Source organism: Cetorhinus maximus, chromosome 11 (genome assembly GCF_964194155.1).
Source record: "Cetorhinus maximus chromosome 11, sCetMax3.hap1.1, whole genome shotgun sequence".
In the NCBI taxonomy this organism is placed as follows: domain Eukaryota; kingdom Metazoa; phylum Chordata; class Chondrichthyes; order Lamniformes; family Cetorhinidae; genus Cetorhinus; species Cetorhinus maximus.
In genome coordinates, this window is record NC_135889.1 from 10,333,251 (window position 1) to 10,351,837 (window position 18,587).

The following is an 18,587-nucleotide window of genomic DNA, read 5'->3' on the forward strand; positions in this document are numbered from 1 at the left end:
GCCAATTTCTGGCCAAATGGAATAGATGGGCTTGTAGCAATCTTAAATTGACCAAATGTAAACCACAATGATGATATGCTTGTAGCCATTTTGGACCTTTCTGCACTCAGGTAGGACCAGGGTTTACATCAAAATTAGCACTGATAATCAGAAACTCCTACAGGCAGAAAGTTTGGAGTAGATTCTCAGGTGGAGCAAATGAAGCAAAAACTCTAGAATCATTCAAGAAAGATTTGGATGCTACAATGAGATCCTGGGCAGACGAATTAAGAGGGGCCAAATGGCCTTGCCATCTGTAACTATCTGTAGACTGGTGAACAGTTTGATACCGTAGGTATGAAGTGAGCATTTTGTTGTGTGAAATGGATGGCAGCAAGTTTTAATTTAGGCAAAGTTAGAAAGCAAAGCACAATATGTTTGTGGGCAGGCACATTGGCAACAAAGCAGCTGATGTGTATTAAACATATTCTCCTCTCCCTGAAATGTTAAATGGACAGATTCTGTATCTCCAAGGATCTAAAAGCAGCCCAAGGTCACCACATATATAATATATAAAGACCCTGGGTCAGGCCAGCAAATCAGTGATATTTTGCTGCTGACCAATTAAATACTAATGGGTGTTTTATTTTTGATGTAAAACTGCAACAGGCAAATGGCTTGCACATGGTAATAATTTTGCCAATAAAAGGCTTTCTGTTATATTTTCAGTAGAAATGATTTTCAATACTAATCAGAGTGAAACCTCTATCATCTGCAATGCTCAATACAGAGGACTTTTAACTGAAGGGACTGGGTTTATAGAGTAGTCATTCATATTTATCCTTAAGACAAGTTTGAAGACTAGAAAATGCTGAGAGGTCTGTTCAGTATTCCTTCCTTATCAAACCGTTGTTATAATCCATTATATGCAATGTCCATGACCTGGTAACGCGAATAGCATACGTGCATTGGGTGTCATAAACCTGTCGTCTTGACTGCTTTCACCAGCCAATTAAGAAGTCTCAGAGTGGCTCCCATCATGCTAATGTCACGCTATTATGCCAACATGTTCTATCTCCGTCTAGTTAATACATATGCGAATTAACCTACTACATCACCGCATCAATTGGCATTCCTAGGTTTTTACCTTCAATGTATTTGCACACCATCCATCTTTTGTTCATTATTCTCTCTGAGAAACTGGGGCTTTCACTTCCTTATCCCCTTTCCATAGGTATCACAGCTAATTTTGTTCAGTCTTTGTATTCCCATCCCACCTCCAGACTACCTCATCCCTTCCCACAAACTGTTACTGAGTAATGTCTGTTTTCACACCAACCCTCAAACATATCCTGTGTGTGACCTGTGAGAACTATTGCAAAATTGGTTTAGTATGGGTGTGCTTCTACATTGGTAAATGCTTATTAGTTTCAATCTACTTAATTCTTATAAGGGAGAACAGCTTGCAGCTCCTCAGCACAGCAGAGGAGTTGAAGTAGCAAAAATATAGGTTGGGAATGTGAGGGGGTTTTGGGGGTGGGGGGGGGGGTGCCTGTTAGTTCACTTGGCTAGATGGCTAGTGTGTGGTTCAGGTTAACACCAATAGAGCAGAGTTCAATTCCTGTTTATGCCAAGGTAGACTTAGGACCTTTCTCTTCACCCCGTCCTGTAGTAAAATCATGACATAAGCTGTGGTCCAGCATCTCTCAAATAATTGAGAATGCTACTTGAAGAAGATGCACCATAGACTTCTGAAACACAGAACCTGTTCCTTACAGTTGGTAACTCTTGCTACAACTCAGAATCAAATTCTCTCTGTTCAGACTTTTCCTCTTGAGCAATTGTGCGTAATTACTCATTAACAAAATAACAATACAAGTAATAGGATAATAATAATTAGAAGTGTAAAAAATAATAGGGTAGTAATAGTGGAGGATTTCAACTTTCCCAACATTAACTGGGTTAGTCATAGTGTGATAGATTTAGAGGGAGCAGAATTCCTAAAATGCATCCAGAAGAGCTTTTTAAGCCAGTACGTAGAAGGTCCTACAAAGGAAGGGGTGGTACTAGACCTAATCTTAGGGAATGAAACCAGGCAAGTGGTAGAAGTGTTGGTGGGGGAGTATTTCGGGGATAGTGACCATAACTCTGTAAGGTTTAAGGTAGCTATGGAAAAGGGAAAAGATGGACTGGAAATAAAGGTCCTGAATTGGGGCAAGGCCGAATATGATAAGACAGGATCTGGCCAAAGTGGACTGGGAGCAGCTACTTGTAGGAAAGTCTACATCAGAGCAGTGGGAGTCATTCAAAAAGGAAATAGTGAGTGTTCAGGGCCAACATGTTCCCATAAAGGTGAAGGGTAGGACCAACAAGTCCAGGGAACTCTGGATGTCAAGTGATATAGAGGATTGGATAAGGGAAAAGAAGGAGGCTTATGGTAGATACAGGGGGCTGAAAACAGCGGAAGCCCTAGGGGAGTATAGAAAGTGTAGGGGGGTACTTAAAAAAGTAATTAGGAGAACGAAGATGGGCAGGAAAAAACACTGGCAGGCAAGATAAAGGAAAATCCCAAGGCATTTTATAAATATATTAAGGGCAAGAGCATAACCAGGGAAAGAGTAGGGCCCATTAGGGACCAAAGTGGCATCTCTGCGTGGAGCCGGAGGACTTGGTGAGGTTTTGAATGATTACTTTTCATCTGTGTTCACTATGGAGAAGGACAATGTACGTGTAGAAATCAGGGAGAGGGACTGTGGTATACTTGAACAAATTAGCATTGAAAGGGAGGAGGCATTAACGGTTTTAGTGGGCTTAAAAGTGGATAAATCCCCAGGCCCAGATGAGATGTATCCCAGGCTGCTTTGTGATGCAATAGAGGAGATTTCAGGGGCTCTGACATTAATTTTCAAATCCTCTCTGGCCACAGGAGAGGTGCCAGAGGACTGGAGGACTGCGAATGCGGTACCATTATTCAAGAAGGGCAGTAGGGGTAAACTAGGTAATTACAGGCCAGTGAGTCTAACATCAGTGGTGGGGAAACTATTGGAAAAGATTCTGAGGGACTGTATTAATCTCCAATTGGAGAGGCAGGGATTAATCAGGGAAAGTCAACATGGCTTTGTCAGGGGGAGATCATGTCTAACAAATTTGATTGAATTTTTCGAGGAGGTGACTAGTTGTCTAGATGAGGGTAGTGCAGTTGATGTAGTCTACATGGACTTCAGTAAGGCTTTTGACAAGGTCTCGCACGGGAGAGTCGTCAAGGAGGTAAGAGCCAATGGGATCCAGGGCACTTTGGCAAATTGGATCCAAAGGTGGCAGGAGGCAGAGGGTGATCGTTGAAGGTTGTTTTTGTGATTGGAAGCCTGACAAGTGGTGTACCGCACTGATCGGTGCTGGGACCCTTGCTGTTTGTAGTGTATATTAATGATTTAGATGTGAATATAGGAGGTATGGTCAGTAAGTTCGCAGATGACATGAAAATTGGTGGTGTCGTAAATAGAGAGGAGGAAAGCTTTAGATTACAGGATGATATAGATGGGCTGGTAAAATGGGCAGAGCAGTGGCAAATGGAATTTGATCCTTAGAAGTGTGAGATGATGCATTTTGGGAGGACTAACATGGCAAGGGAATACACAATGAATGGTGGGACCCTAGGAAGTACAGAGGATCAGAGAGACCTTGGTGTACATGTCCATAGATCCCCGAAGGCAGCATCACAGGTAGATAAGGTGGTTAAGAAGGTATATGGGATACTTGCCTTTATTAGCTGAGGCATAGAATATAAGAGCAGGGAGGTTACCTTGGAGCCGTATAAAATGCTAGTTAGGCCACAGCTGGAGTACTATGTGCAGTTCTGGTCGCCACACCAAAGGAAGGATGTGATTCCACTGGAGAGGGTGCAGAGGAGATTCACCAGGATGTTGCCTGGGCTGGAGCGTTTCAGCTATGAAGAGAGACTGGATAGGCTAGGGTTGTTTTCCTTAGAGCAGAGAAGGCCAAAGGGGGACCTGATGGAGGTATACAAAATTATGAGAGGCATAGATAGGGTAGATATGAAGAAACCTTTCCCCTTAGCGGAGGTGTCAATAACCAGGGGGCATAGATTTAAGGTAAGGGGCAGGAGGTTTAGAGGGGATTTGAGGAAAAAATTTTTCACCCAAAGGGTGATTGGAATCTGAAACACACTGCCTGAGGGGATGGTAGAGGCAGGAACCCTCACAACATTTAAAAAGTATCTAGATGAGCACTTGAAACGCCATAGCATACAGGGCTACAGGCCAAGTGCTGGAAAATGGGATTAGAATAGATAGGGGCTTGATGGCCAGCATGGACATGATGGACTGAAGAGCCTGTTTCTGTGCTGTATAACTCTATGACATAACAAATAAAAATATGTTTTGTTTTCAGTCAATTTTTATTTAAGAGCCTTTATTAAGTATAAAACATGGGAGCACTTGAAGTGTGTCGTTATTTGTAGCCACATTACTTTCTAGATCAGAGGACAGTGTGGTCCAGACTTTCAAATGATGGTAAAGTCTGGGATTGAGCTCCCTCAGTAGAAGAAGGTGCATATGAGGATGGGTTACTCTGTATCTGTGACTGATGATTTTTGCTCTTCCAGGTGTCCCCCTTCACTAGCAAGTCTGGTATGATTCCACAGGAAACTCATGGTTCCTATCGACACAGCTCATTGAACATTGCCACAATTGTCTCTTTACAGAAGCCATTTATTAAATTCCTGGTATGAAGCTTTCTGTTGGTGTGCTGTGAAATAGAACTGTGCTGATAGATTATGTGTGTTGTTAAATGATTGTACAGGTATTGCTCAACTAAACCAAATGCCTATTTTTTGGCTGTTGCCAATTTAGACCTGAGCTCTCAGGATTTGGGTAAGTGACTTTGAGTTGCATATTTCCCAAACAAGATGTCTAACTGTGTGGGTTCCTCAGCCTGGTTGTGGCAGACTCTTGTCCGTGCTGGTGGGTTTCCCTGAGTGTTGGACTAAACCAGCTGAATAAAAGAAGTCAGAGTGTGGAATCTACAGAGGCCCTGTTGGCAAGTTCCCAATCTCGTTTGTGCAGGGGTGCGAAATAGACAGCTTTCCTGATACATTTAATTGGAATGAAGGAAAGAGGTGGTTGGGCTGTGAGTGGGAGGGGAAGGGAGAGAGAGAGGGAGACAGAGAGGGAGGGAGAGGGAGAGATTGAGTAACTCAATGCACAAAGCCAATGAGATGGGAATATAGAAACAGGATTAGACTATTCAGCCCCTCCATCCTATTCCACCACTACTTTAGATCATGGTTGACCCTGATTCTGACCTTCATCAACCCACCTTTGTTCCAATATCCCTTATTACCATTGTATAACAAAAATCTATTAAACTCAGTTTTAAAATGTTCAATTTTTTTTCATTTATTCATTGGACATGAGCTTTGCTGGCAAGGCCAGTGGCTCAATTGACTCCCAATCTCAACAGCATTTTTTGGAGATGATAGAGTTCCAGATTTCCACTACCTTTTGTGTGAAGAATTGCTTCCTGACATCACCCCTGAATGGCCTAGCCCTGATTTTAAGGTTCTGCCCCCTTGTTCTAGACTCCCCCACCAGAAGAAATCATTTCTCTCTATCTACCCTATCAAATCCTTTAATCATCTAGACCATCTCAACTGGATCACCTCTTAATCATCAATATTCAAGGGAATGCAAACCTAGCCTATGCAACCTGACCTCATGGTTCACCTGTTTAACTCAGTATCATTCAGGTGCCTCTATGCTGATAATTCTCGAAGACCAATATACCTTTTCTGAGTTGTGGATGCCCAGAACTGAACACAACGCTCCAGTTGGGATCTGACAAAAACTGCTGCTATGTAACTTCCACTCCATTGTAGTCCAGCTGCTGGAGATAAATGGCAACACATCATTCGCCTTCTTAACTCTTTTTGTACTCATCCACTAGCTTTAAATGGTTTCTGCACTTGGAACCCTTAAGTCTCTTTGCTCATAGTTCCCAGCTTATCATAGTTTAGAAAGTGCTCTAATCTATCTTTCCTCAGTCCGAAGTGGATGGCCTCACATTCTGCCATAGCTTTGCCCACTCACTTAATCTATCAATGTCACTTTGCATCTTTCTGTTCCCATCTACACGATTTACTGTAGCACCTGGCTTAGAGGCAACAGCCATCTTAAAAATATGGCTTGAAAACAGAAAATGCTGAGAATGCTCAGCTGGTCAGGCAGCATCTGTGGAGAGAGAAACAGAGTTAACGTTTCATCAGAACTGGGGGAAGTTAGAAATGTAATAGTTTTTGAGCAAGGCAAGGGGAGGAGGGTGGGAATGAGAACAAAAGGGAAGGTCTATGATAGGGTGGAGGGCGGGAGAGATGAAATGGCAAAAGGTTTCATGGTGCAAAGCCATAAGGAATGGTAATGGGACAAGTAAAGAAATAAAAGGTGTGTCTAAAGGAGGTGTGAATGGCAGGATAGCTGCTGTCCAAATGCAAAGTGAAGGAAACAAAAGGAAAAAAATAACGAACCAGCAAAGAAACACAAAACAAAATGGAGGCAGAGGTTATGATCTAGAATTCCTGAACTTGATGTCTATAAAGGCTGTCAAGCACCCAGTTGAAAGATATATGATTCTTTGTTCCTTCTTCCAGGACGTTACTAAACATAGTGAAAAGATAAAGCCTCAGTATGATCCCCGCCAATTTGAGCACATACCCATTATTCTTACTCTGTAACTTGTTGTGTAATTCTCTATTCAAACTAATAGGTTGCCTCCATTTTCATGCGTTTACAGTTTCTTATGTGGAACATTGTGAAATGCCTTCTGAACTTCCATATAAACAACATCCATTGACACTCCCTTATCTAGCACATCAGTTAAATCTTTTGAGGAGGTAGCTATGTTTGTTTGAAAGGACTTACTCTTTACAAACCCATGCTGCCTCTCTGATCAGCTCATATTTGTCCAAGCCATCGGTCACCCTGCCCTAATTACTAATTCCAGTAACTTTCCCACAAGTGAGGTTAGACTAGGTCTATAATTTCTGAGTTTAGTTCTTAAATAATGGTAATTTTCCAAGTCCTGCACTGGGACAGTTTTGGAAGGTTGGGACTAATGCATCATCAGTTTTCTCACCTAATTATTTTAATATCTTGGGTAGAAACTTGGTAGCCCCAATGTTCGTAGGTCATCTTCAGACTTTCTTGTAACGTGAGCACTTGTAATTTGCTTGAGTGCTCACGCAACCAACAATGTAACTGCAGAAACTTCAGGACTCTAACACTTTTATTTAAATAAGAGATACTTGAACAGTTCCATCTTGTTGAGACCATGTTGTTCCTGAAATGAAGCCGATTCAACAGTAACTTTCAAAAGGGAATAGAAAAGGAAACATTTACAGGGCTTTTGGGAAGGAGCAAAGAACAGAGGCTGATTGGCTAGCTCTTTCAAAGTGTTGGCACTGACATGATGGACCGAATGGCCTCCTGTGCTGTAGGATTTTATGAAATGTGAACTGATCTAAGCCGGCTCTCTTGACCATTTGTTAAGCCCTACTGTCTGCACGCAATTATTCACTATCTGGTAAAGGGCAGAGGCCATCAGTTAGACAGAAACATCAGTGAGAGCTTTAGTATCTGCAAATCTACAACACCACTGCCTTTTGTTCATAATTCTTGCTTTTCTTCAGGATTTGCTACATAGATTTTCAGGCAGAACTCATGGGGTGGAGAAGCCAGCCACTGAGACAACACAAGTAACCATTGAGCAGGAGTCCTTTCCTAGTACGGTTGATGAATCGGAAAGAACTGTAATGATCCGTGGTCACGACCTGGAAACCACAATCCCTACACCAAGCCCTGAAAGCGTTGTAAGTTCATGACCAACCGGAAACCTGTAGTGAAAGTCAAGCAATTTGATTTGAAATGATTAGGTAGTTATTGCTGAACTATTATATAAGAATGATGGCGGTGTAAATTCCCTCTCTGGTGATACATCCCCGAACTCACATGACTATGAATCAGTGCCACTCTTGAGTCACCAAGGCCTCACCATCTGTTTGCAGTGGTTGAAACTAATCAGGACACTTTATTCCACAACATCATCTTAAAATGTGAATGCCCTTCTGTAGATTGTATAGGAAATGGAGGGAACTTCCTGATCCTCCCAACACAGGGGTGGTTTCATAAATCTGAGCTTTCCTTAAACCTAAAACACTGCTTAAAGACATAGGGGAGAATTTTCTCCCCATCGGGCGGGCTGAGCGGGAGCGCGCTGCCACTTTACGTGGGCGTGTCAATTAAGGTCCGCCCAACGTGTCACGCACCTGGAAGCGCTGTGCTCTGAAGAAGAGTCATACAGACTCGAAACGTTAACTCTGTCTTTCTCTCCACAGATGCCGCCAGACCTGCTGAGTTTTTCCAGCATTTTTTGTTTTTGTTTCAGACTTCCAGCACCCCCAGTATTTTGCCTTTACTTTAGTGCTGAGCGCTCCCTGTGCGGGCGGGGGGAGGAGGCTGAGTCGGCGCCTGCGCTCTTACGCGCATACACGCGAAAGAGCGCAGAAATCTTCCTGAGGCAGAGAGTTGCCTCAGGGAGATTAGTTAGATTGTCAAAAATTTTGATAAAGAAAAAACATTTTTTAAGACATGTCCCCTCATGTGACAGTGTCACATGAGCTGGGACATGTCAATGAACTTTAATAAAAAGTTTTATTCAATTTATAAGCACTTCATGAAACCTCATCCCGCCCGTGGATGAGGTTTCATGATTAATGTGAAGGCCACCTGGGCTCTTTGCCTACCCGCCAGCCTTAAGGTTGAATAAGGTTAATTTCTACCCCGGCCATGATGGTAAAGCTGTTGTACTTTGATGCGAATGCTCAGACATTAGCATGTGCCATTATTTACGCTAAATAAAATTGAACCACTGCCACGAATAGAGGTTATCACTTTGAATTATTTTGGAACTTGAGAATTAGGGGTTAAGGGGTTAATTGACTCTGATAGCCCACATTCTAACAAAGGGAAATAATAAAATCGCCAAGGTAAAAGCCTTGAGTTTGGGTCCCTACATTCTAAAAGGGATAAAGGAAAGGGAACTCTCAAGCCGTATACAGAAGGTTGATGGAAGGAAAGACAGTGGAATCAAAAGGAAAAAATTGAAGGCAAGGAAAGGCTCTCACACTGAGTTTGTGAACAGCAACTACAAGGGAGGAACCAAGAGTTTCGGTGAGTAGTCAAGAAGCAATCCTCTTTACCTTCCTATGAAATTAAATCAAAGAACATAACAAAACAGTAAAATATTCTACACACATGGAAATAAAGAGGAAAGTCGGGATGTAAAATAGGGCAACTCAGGGACAGTAAGGATCATATCGCAGGCAACAATAGCAAAATGCTAGAAATATTAAAGAATTATTTTGCTTCAGTATTTCCCAGGGAAGTGGATCAGGTGAACATTGCATCAGAGGATGAGATTAGAAATGATGTTGCCGCATTTAAAATAAAAGGGAATTAGCAGATAAATGAATTAAAAGTTGTTAAACTTCTATGGAACTTTGGCAAGATCATGCTTGGAGTATTTGACCCTCAGGCAGAGCTGGGTTTGCGCCATATCAGGTGCATAATGGTCAATGGTCTAACACAGAGATGAAAGGATGGAGTTTCATCAAAGTAACACTACTGTTTTTGGGACCACAGAAAGGCTTGGAGCAAGAGTATGAGGGTAATGGCAGATTGAAATTTGCTATCGTGCCAATCCTGGTTTCCTTTGTTTAATTTCTGCCAAAGGGACAGGAGATAACACTGAGTGAGAGCCTCAGAGACATTGGAGGAGATGTGTGTGTGAGCGAGTGCACGTATCTGACTTTGAGACTTGTCATTTGATTCTTCCTATTGCAGTTTCTATGTTTGAGGTACCGCCCTCTCGGAACCTCCTTCCCCTACAAACTGTAACTCTTGAAAAACCCACGCACAAAATATTTTTGTTTTGCAAAAGTTCACCAAAAACAGAAAGCCACCAGGTAATGTGGGCCTTTTTCTTGGTTGGACTGCATCCATTTGAGGGCTGCATGACCTGTTACCAGGAGAAACTATCTCCAGTAGGTAGCATCTTAAGGATCCTGCAGCCTATTAACTGAAAGGCACTCCTTCCCTTGCAGAGTGTGCCATGGCTCCCTAGGCACCTGGTTTTTGACATGTGATGGTTATGTCTGTGTTTGATTTCTGCCATGCAGGTAAAATAACACCATGTGAATGAGAGTCCTAGACACAGTCGGAGAGATGTAAATGTGCGATTGTGTGCAGTTGAAGCATTATCTCAAGTTCGTTCCTTATATTCGTTATGTTGCAGCCTCGTGCTTTTGACCTTGACTCATCTGAAATCACACCAAGGTTTCTTAAGATCAGGATGCAGGAAGTTGCAGAACGGGATGAACATAACCCGTCGATGGAGATTGAAAACAGCTCCCTAACAACTGGCCTCAGCGACATAGTAAGCCTGAAGCCGACTGTGAAACTGGTGAACTGTAGAGTTGGTCAAAATAGAAGATCGTAAAGGGGGAATAACTAATGCATGAGCCAACCCCAAACAGGATAAAACCCTTGGTCTAGATAAATTTCACCTGTACCAGTTTGTATACTGATATATGTGGACCCAGCCCAGGAATCTATAGATCAGCTAGCTTAACATTGGCAGTTGTAAAGAAATTGGAATCTTTATTTAAAGATGTAATAGAAAAAACAGCTAGAAACCAAAAATACATTAATGAATAGTCAGCTCAGATTTCAAAGGGGAAAGTCTGGCTTCCCCAAACTTATTGAATTCTTTGAAGTAGCAGAGAGTTAGAGAAGGATAAATGCAGCCGACACAATATTCATCGACTTTCAAAAGGACTTCAATAAGCTCCATTTAGCAGACTCATGATTATGTTCAGAGCATGTGGACTCAGGCAGCGGTGTGGATAGCACAATGATTACAAAACAGGAAATGGAGAGTAGGGGTTAAGGGTAGTTACTCAGGGTAGGAGGGCCAGGTGGACATACTGTCCATGTCATTGCTGGGCCTCCTGTTGTTCATCTATATGAATGCTTTGTACTCAGGAAGTGGAATAGATTATCAAAGTTTGCAGATGACACTAAATTGGTGAGTATAGTGGGTACAGAGGGAGACAGCAGCAAAATACAAAAAGACTTACTAAATGGATGTTTAAATTGCAAATTAATTTCAACATCGGTAAGCGTGATGTAGTGCATTTTATCCATGTGGTGTAAAAGGATATAGAGACACTGGGGATGCAAAAAAGATTTACAAGAACGATACTAGAACTAAGAGGTTCTAACTATTAGGAAAGATTGAACAGACTCTTCCAGCTAGATCTCAGTTTCCACCCCCTCTGCTTTGTGGAGGGGCAGACGGTTGAGGAGAAGGGAACAGTTGCTGCTGCTGGTGTTCCTCCTGCTATGGTCTCTACAGCTGATGGTGGTGTGGCTTCTGCCCTTGTTCCGCAGCAGAGGGGGCAGGTGAAGCTGCATCTGTTATGATTTAACTGACATGTGATGATTATGTCTGTGTTTGATTTCTGCCATGCAGGTAAAATAACACCATGTGAATGAGAGTCCTAGACACAGTTGGAGAGATGTAAATGTGTGATTGTGTGCAGGTGAAGCATTATCTCAAGTTTATTCCTTATATTCATTATGTTGCAGCCTCATGCTTTTGACCTTGACTCATCTGAAATCACACCAGGTTTTCCTAAGATCAGGATGCAGGAAGTTGCAGGACAGGATGAACATAACACGTCGATGGAGATTGAAAACAGCTCCCTAACAACTGGCCTCAGCAACATAGTAAGCCTGAAGCCGACTGTGAAACTGGTGAACTGTAGAGTTGGTCAAAATAGAAGATCATAAGGGGGGAATAACTAATGCATGAGCCAACCCCAAACAGGATAAAACCCTTGGTCTAGATAAATTTCACCTGTACCGGTTTGTATACTGATATATATGGACCCAGCCCAGGAATCTATAGATCAGCTAGCTTAACATTGGCGGTTGTAAAGAAATTGGAAACTTTATTTAAAGATGTAATAGAAAAAACAGCTAGAAACCAAAAATATATTAATGAATAGTCAGCTCAGATTTCAAAGGGGAATGTCTGGCTTCCCCAAACTTATTGAATTCTTTGAAGTAGCAGAGAGTTAGAGAAGGATAAATGCAGCCGACACAATATTCATCGACTTTCAAAAGGACTTCAATAAGCTCCATTTAGCAGACTCATGATTATGTTCAGAGCATGTGGACTCAGGCAGCGGTGTGGATAGCACAATGATTACAAAACAGGAAATGGAGAGTAGGGGTTAAGGGTAGTTACTCAGGGTAGGAGGGCCAGGTGGACATACTGTCCATGTCATTGCTGGGCCTCCTGTTGTTCATCTATATGAATGCTTTGTACTCAGGAAGTGGAATAGATTATCAAAGTTTGCAGATGACACTAAATTGGTGAGTATAGTGGGTACAGAGGAAGACAGCAGCAAAATACAAGAAGACTTACTAAATGGATGTTTAAATTGCAAATTAATTTCAACATCGGTAAGCGTGATGTAGTGCATTTTATCCATGTGGTGTAAAAGGATATAGAGACACTGGGGATGCAAAAAAGATTTACAAGAACGATACTAGAACTAAGAGGTTCTAACTATTAGGAAAGATTGAACAGACTCTTCCAGCTAGATCTCAGTATCCACTCCCTCTGCTTTGTGGAGGGGCAGACGGTTGAGGGGAAGGGAACAGTTGCTGCTGCTGGTGTTCCTCCTGCTATGGTCTCTACAGCTGATGGTGGTGTGGCTTGTTCTTCAGCAGAAGGGGCAGGTGAAGCTGCATCTGTTATGATGCAGCTGTTAGGATGGCCCCCTAAGCCATGCTGAAAACTGGCAGCAGGAAAGTGCCGCTGAGAGTAATCTTCTCTATGACAGAAAATAGACAGTTGGTTTAGGTCCATATCAGGTGGTGGAACAGTGAGTGATCCAAGATAACTGTAAAAGCATGGAATGTCAACAAATATGCCTGTGTGGTTATAGGGAAGGCAGAAAGATTTGGAGAAAGGGGATTAGGATAATGGAAGGTATAAATTTTTCATCGGATATTTCATATAGAAATGCTGCTTTGGCAAGTGATGATTACCTCTGTGTTTGATTTCTAGCGAGTACAATAATGCTGGGATTGAGAGTCCCAGACACATTGGGAAAGGTGTGTGTGTGTGTCTGAGACTCATCATTTGATTCTTTATATTGCAGTTCCAGCCTTCTTTAGAAGCTGACTCATCTGAAATAACTTCACGGTCTCTCAAGACCACAAGTCAGGAAGATGCAAAGCAGAAGAAGAATCTAGGTAGTAGAGAGTCAATGGAAATTAAATTGAACACTCTAACAACCAGCCTCAAAGACATGGTAAGCCCAGAGCTACACACTGGAGAACTGTCAAATCTACGCTTGCTCTCTGCCAGAGGAATTTAGCATGCCCCCCTCCCTTACCTTTTCCCCATAGCCGTGCAACTCTTCCCCTTCAGGTGCTTATCCAATTCCCTTTTAAAGCTGTGATTGAATCTTCCTCCACCACATTCTCAGGCAATGCATTCCAGATTGTAAGTATTTGTTGCGGAGAAGTTTTTTCTCATGTCATCTTTGGCTCTTTTGCCAATTACCGAAATTTATGTCTTCCAGATCCCTCGTGATATTAAACACTTCTTTCAAATCTCCTCTCAACCTTCTCTTCTCCGGAGAAAACAATCTCAGCTTCTCCAATCTATCCACATGACTGAACTTCCTCATCTCTGGAACCTGTTCCTGTGAATCTTTTCTGCACCCTCTCGAAAGCCTTCACATGCTTCCTAAGGCTGATGCCCAGAACTGGACACAATACTCCAGTTGAGGACTAGCCAATTTTATAAAGGCTCATCCTAATTTCCTTGCTTTTGTATTCTCTACACGGCAGACAATGAGAGCCATGCTGCCACAAGGAATACTATAGAATACATCATCAGCTTCCTCAAGCAATGCTTCTAGTGCTTGGATCACTCTGAAGGAACTCTGAAGTAGTTTATTGGATCATGTTCCCTTTTGAATGCCTCGATTGAACCTGCTTCCACCACAATCCTAGGCAGTGCATTTCAGACCATAACCACTCGCTGTGTGAAAAAGTTTTTTCTCATGTCGTTTTGGCTTCTTTTTTCAATTATTTTAAATCTGTGCTCTTTCGTCCTTGATCCTTTCATGAATGGGAACAGTTTCTCCCAATCTATTCTGTCCAGACCCCTCATGATTTTGAGTAGCTTTCTCAAATCTCCTCTCAGCCTTCTTTCCTGCAAGGAAAACAGTCCCAACTTCTCCAGTCTATCTTCGTAACTTAAGTTCCTCATCTCTGGAACCATTCTCGTGAATCTTTTCTGCACTTTTCCCACATCCTTCCTAAAATGCGACGCCCAGAAATGGGCGTAATTCTCCAGCTGAGGCCAAACTAGTGTCTTATACAAGTTCAACATAACCTCCCTCATTTTGTACTCTATGCCCCTATTAATAAAGCCTAGGACACTGTATGCTTTACTATCTGCTCTCTCAACCTGTCCTCCCAACTTCAATAGCTTATGCACATATACACCCAGGCCCCTCCGCTACTGCACCCCTTTGAGTATTGTGCCCTTTATATTTCCTCTCCATGCTCTACCTACCAGAATGAATCACTTCACATTTCTCCAGGTTGAATTTCATCTGCCAACTGTCTGCCCATTACACCGACTTGTCTATGTCCTTTTGAAGTTCTAGGCTATCCCCCTCACAGTTCATAATGCTTCCAAGTTTTGTATTACCTGCATTTTGTAATTATGCCCTTGGAGACCAAAGTCTAAATCATTAAAATATATCAGGAAAAGAAAGGGTCCCAACACTGGCTGCTGGGGAACTCCACTACAAACCTTCCTCCAGCCTGAAAAACATCTATTAACTGTTACTCGTTGTTTCCTGTCGCTCAGGCAATTTTAGAATCATAGGAATTTTATGGCATAGAAAAAGACCACTTGACCCATTATATCTGCACTGGATTTTATATCCATGTTGCTACTGTATCTTTTATTTCACGACCTCTAAATTTGCTTATAAGGTCTGTTGTGCTGCACTTTATCAAAAGCCTTTGGAAGTCCATGTATACCACATCTACAGCATTGCTCTCATCAACCCTCTCTGTTACCTCCTCAAAAAACTGCAGCAACTTAGTTAAACATGATTTTTCCTTAAGAAATCTATGCTGGCTTTCCTTAATTTACCTGCATTTCTTCATGTGACTATTAATTTTGCCCTGAATTATTGTTTCTAGAAGTTACCAAAGTTAAGCTGACTGGCCTGTAGTTGCTGGGCTTTTCTTTACACCCTTTTTTGAACAGGGGTGTCACATTTGCAGTTCTCCAATCCTCTGGTACACACCCCTGAGCCTAAGGAAGACTGAAAACTCTGCAATTTCCACTCTCACTTCCCTAAGTATCCTTGGATAGATTTCATCCAGACCTGTGCCTTATCAACTTTAAGCACAGATAGCCTATCCAATACCTCTTTCTTATCAATTTTAAACACTTCTAGTGTCTGAGTTACCTTGTCTTTCACCGTGGTAGCATCTTCTTCCTTGGTAAATACATACAAAGTATTCACTTAATACCTCAACTATGCCCTATGCCTCCACGCATAAATCCCCTTTTTGGTTCCTAATCTGCCCTATTCCTTTTACAATCTTTTAATATTTATATGCCTGCATAAGACTTTGGAATTCCCTTTATGTTGGCTGCTAGTCTCTTTTCATACTCACTCTTTGCTTCTCTTACTTGCTTTTTCATCTCCCTTCTGAACCTTCTATCTCCAACCTGGTTCTCCATTGTATTTTCTACCTGAGAACTATCATAAGCATGCTTTTTCTTCTTCGTCTTAATTTCCATCTCTTTTGTCATCCAGGGAGCTCTGGATGTTTTTGTTCTGCCTTTCCCTTTTGAGGGAATATACCTTGACTGTGCCTAAACTATTTTTTCTATGAAGGTAGCCCATTGTTCAGCTACTGCTTTACTACTTTACTACTGCCAACCTTTGACTCCAATTTATTTGACCCAAATTCGCTCTTACCCCAATGAAGTTGCCTTTCTCCCAGTTAATTATTCATACTCTGAATTGTTCTTTGTCCCTTTCGATAGTCAGCCTCAACTTTATGATACAATGATCACTGTCCCCTAAATGTTCTCCTATTAACACTTAATCCACTTGGCCCACCTCATTCCCGAGAACCAGGCCTAGCAGTGCCATTAGCACCATTAGTACCTCCATTAGCCAGTACCACCACATCAACACTTCTTTGACCTTTTGTTTATGACATCTTTTGCAATCTCTCCTTTGCCTCCACCTATCGCTGGCCTTCTATCCAGCTTCACCTGTTCCACCCCACTTACATAGCTTATATTTCACCACATTTCTACTTCTCTTTAGCTCTAAAGAAGAGTCATACGGACTCGAAACATTAACTCTGTCTTTCTCTCCACAGATGCTGTTAGACCTGCTGAGTTTTTCCAGCATTTTTTGTTTTTGTTTCAGTGCCTCCTTCTCATTGGACTGGAAACATACTGCTGTTGAAAATTTTCCTGAACACACTCGAGGAACTCTTACCCCTCTCTGCCTTTTACACTGCTACTCTTCCAGTCCATATTCAGACAATTAAAATCCCCCATTATAACTATGCTATAATTTTTGCCCCTTTCTGTAATTTCCTTGCAAATTTGTTCCTCTACATCCTTCCCACTAGTTGGTGGCCTACAGACTACACTGAGCAATGTAATCGCACTTTTTTATTCTTTAGCTCTAGTCAAATAGATTCTGCCCTTGATCCCTCTGGGATATTGTCACTCTCCAGCACTGCAAAGCTCTCCTCAATCAGTACTGCTGCCGCTCCCCCTTTTCTTCCCTATCTATCTTTCCTAAACACCTTGTATCCAGGAACATTTAACACCCAGCCCTGCCCTTCTTTGAGCCAGGTCTGTATTATAGCCACAACATCATACTTACACATGGCAATCTGCACCTGGAGCTCACCAATCTTATTTACTACGCTCTGCATTCACAAACATGCACAGTAACCCTGATTTAGATTATATTACTTTCTCCCTTACTCTGACCCCACCTATTAACTTACTCTTCCTTATTCTAGTGCTATCTATCTCTTCCAGTATTCTGTGCACCTTGATATTTCTCTCTGATATTATTTCCTGGTCCCTACACCCTGCCAAGTTAGTTTAAATCCCTCCCCGATTGCATTAGCAAAATACCCTGCAAAGAACTTGGTCTTGGCTCTATTTAGATGACACCCATCTGGAATGTACAGGTTCCAACTCCCCCAGAGCCAGTCCCAATGTCCCTAGACTCTAAAGTCCTCTCTCGTGCACCATCTTTTCAGCCATGCATTCATCTGCTTTATATTCCTATTTCTACACTCACGTGTGGTACTGGGGATAATCCAGAGATTGCTACTTTTGAGGTCCTGCTTGCTAATTTCTTACCAGCTCCCTAAATCCTGACTGAAGACCACATCCCTCTTTCTGTCTCATTTGTGCCGATGTGGACCACAACTGCTGGCTGTTCATGCTCTCCCCTCAGGGTGCTCTGCAGCTGCTCAGTGATATCCTTGACCTTGGCACCAGGGAGGCAACAAGCCATCCTGGATTCAAGTCTATGGCTGTAGATCTCTTCCCCTAACTATCAAAACACTTATCACCATTGCTTACCCAGTTTTCGTTGTACCCCGCCCCTCCACCCCCTCCAGTACAGCTGAGCCATCTGTGGTGCCATGGACTTGGTTCTGGTTGCACTTCCCAGATGAACAATCACTCTCATCAGTGTTCAAAATTGAGTGGGATGCACTCAGGGGGCTCCAGAACTACCTGCCTGTTATTTTTGACTGCTTGGTGGTCACTCATTCACTCTCTCCTTCATTCCCCTTAAGCTGCTGGTGACCAGATCTATAAATGTGCTATCCGCAAAGCCCTCAACTTCATGGATGCACTGCAGTGATGCCAGCTGCTGCTCAAGTTCCAAAACCCAGAGCACAATCTGCTGAAACTGCCGGCACTTCATGCACAAGTGGTTTCCAGGACATGAGAGGCGTCCTGGAGTTCCCACATAGCACAGGATGTGCACTCCAGAGGTTGGCCAGCCCTGCTGTTTCTCTATTTATTAGTAACCTTGCTACTGCTGTTAAACCTTACCAATATCAATAATGCAGTTAATAAACAATATTACTATTAATAATCATTACTATCACTTAAAATCACCTTACCTTTAGTAATAAACCTTACTTAAAAATGAAAAATATGACTCACTAGCTACTCACTTATTACTATTATTATTAATACTTAATGTTTTTATTGTTTTCAATTTACCAGTTTTTTAGACTTGGTCTCTAAACAGCAATAGGCAAAAGCCACTCAACTTATGACCTTCCTGTGATGTCACACGTTGGTTTTTGTTTCTGAGTGTGTCTCTGAATCCACAGACTTTGTAATAATGCTGGCCCTGAAAA